Source organism: Phodopus roborovskii, unplaced genomic scaffold (genome assembly GCF_943737965.1).
Source record: "Phodopus roborovskii unplaced genomic scaffold, PHOROB, whole genome shotgun sequence".
Taxonomy (NCBI): domain Eukaryota; kingdom Metazoa; phylum Chordata; class Mammalia; order Rodentia; family Cricetidae; genus Phodopus; species Phodopus roborovskii.
In genome coordinates this window covers 7,478,536-7,480,686 of record NW_026126461.1, presented here as the reverse complement: position 1 = coordinate 7,480,686, position 2,151 = coordinate 7,478,536, and the positions used below count along the sequence as shown (strand labels likewise).

The window sequence follows — 2,151 nt, the reverse complement described above, 5'->3', positions numbered from 1 at the left end:
GCACAGACACTGAGATCGACAAATAATAAATGGGACCTCCTCAAACTGAGAAGCTTCTGTAACACAAAGGACATAGTTGGCAAGACAAAACGGCAGCCCACAGAATGGGAAAAGATCTTCCCCAGTCCTACATCTGACAAAGGGCTGATCTCCAAAATATACAAAGAAATCAAGAAGCTAGTCACCGAAACACCAAATAACCCTATTAAAAAGTGAGGTACAGCCCTTTTCCTCCCGCTGCCGGGAAGATGGCAGACATTCAGACAGAACGTGCTTACCAAAGCAGCCTACCATCTTTCAAAACAAGAAGCGTGTTCTGCTGGGAGAAACCGGCAAGGAGCAACTCCCTCGGTACTACAAAAACATCGGTCTAGGCTTCAAGACGCCCAAGGAGGCCATCGAGGGCACCTACATAGACAAGAAATGTCCCTTCACCGGTAACGTCTCCATCCGAGGTAACCAAGATGAAGATGCAGAGGACCATCGTCATCCGTCGGGACTACCTCCATTACATCCGCAATTACAACCGCTTTGAGAAGCGCCACAAGAACATGTCCGTGCACCTGTCACCCTGTTTCAGGGACGTCAGATCGGCGACATTGTCACCGTGGAAGAGTGCAGGCCACTGAGCAAGACTGTGCGCTTCAACGTGCTCAAGGTCACTAAGGCTGCTGGCACCAAGAAGCAGTTTCAGAAGTTCTGAGGACTCTGGCTGACTCCCTGGAACAAATAAAGTTATTTTCCAGCTTAAAAAAAAAAGTGAGGTACAGAACTAAAGAGAGAATTCTCAAAAGATGAATCGAAAATGGTTGAAAGACACTTTAGAAAGTGCTCAACATTATTAGCTATCAGGGAAATGCAAATCAAAAGAACTCTGAGATAATTCTTACTCCTGTCAGAATGGCTAAAATTAGAAACACCAAAGAGAGTTTATGCTGGAGAAGATGTGGAGAAAGGGGCACACTCCTCCACTGCTGGTAGGAGTGCAAACTCAGTCACTTCTGAAATCAGTATGGCGGTTCCACAGGAAAATGGAAACCAGTCTACCTCAAGATCCAGCAATTATACTCTTAGACATATACCCAAAGGATGCACATTCATACTACAAGGACATCTGTTCAATTCATAGCAGCATTATTTGTAATAGCAATAGCCTGGAAGCAACCTAAATACCCCTCAACCGAAGAATGAATGGAGAAAATGTCCTACATTCACACAATGGAGTACTACTCAAGTAGAAAAACAAAAAAAAAAAAAAATGGTATCTTGAAATTCAAAGACAAATGGATTGAACTAGAAGAAACCATCCTAAGTGAGGTAACCCAGTCACAGAAAGATAAACGTGGTATGTACTCACTCATATACCAATATTAGACATAGAGCAAAAGTTTACCAGACTACAATCCACACCTTCAGAGAAGCTAGGAAACAAGGAGGACTGTAAGAGAGACATACACAATACCATGGTGAAGGGGAAAGAACAAAACCTCCTGAACAAATTGGGAGCTTGGGGAGAAGGGAGGGAGGGAGGGAGGGTGGAGGGAGGGAGAGAGGGAGGGAGAGTGAAGGGAGAGAGGGAGGGAGGGAGGGAAGGAGGGAAGAGAAAGAGGAGGGGAGGCAGAACATGAGGAATCAGGAAGACTGAGAATGGAGATGAATAGAGGAGATCAAAGAAAGAGACACATCAGTAGAGGGAGCCATTATAGGTTTAAAGAGAATTTGGGCACCAGGGAATTGTACAGATATCCATAATAATGATCCCAACTAGAAATCTAAGCTATAGTGGAGAGGCTGCCTTAAATGCCCTTCCCCTATAATGAAAATGATGACTACTTTATATGCCATTCTAGAGCCTTCATCCAGTAGCTCATGGAAGTAGAGATCCACAGCTAAACACTGAGCCAAACTCCTGGAATCCAGTTTCAGAGAGGGAGGAGTGATGAGCAAAGGGGTCAATACCACGCTGGGAAAACCCACAGAAACTGCTGACCAGAGCAAGTGGGAACTCATGGACCCCAGTCTGACAGTTGGGGAACCAACATAGGACCAAACCTGGGCCCCTGAATGTGGGTGTCAGCTAGGAGGACTGGGCAGTCTATAGGGCCTCTGGCAGTGGAACCAGGATGTATTTCTAGTTCATAAATGGAGAGC

At 45.3% G+C, this 2,151-nt stretch overlaps 1 pseudogene; it reads left to right on the top strand.

Moving 5' to 3' along the window:
• Positions 1-243: 243 nt before the first annotated feature.
• LOC127226741 (40S ribosomal protein S11-like) lies at positions 244-754 on the top strand (annotated as a pseudogene).
• The last annotated feature ends 1,397 nt before the right edge of the window (positions 755-2,151 follow it).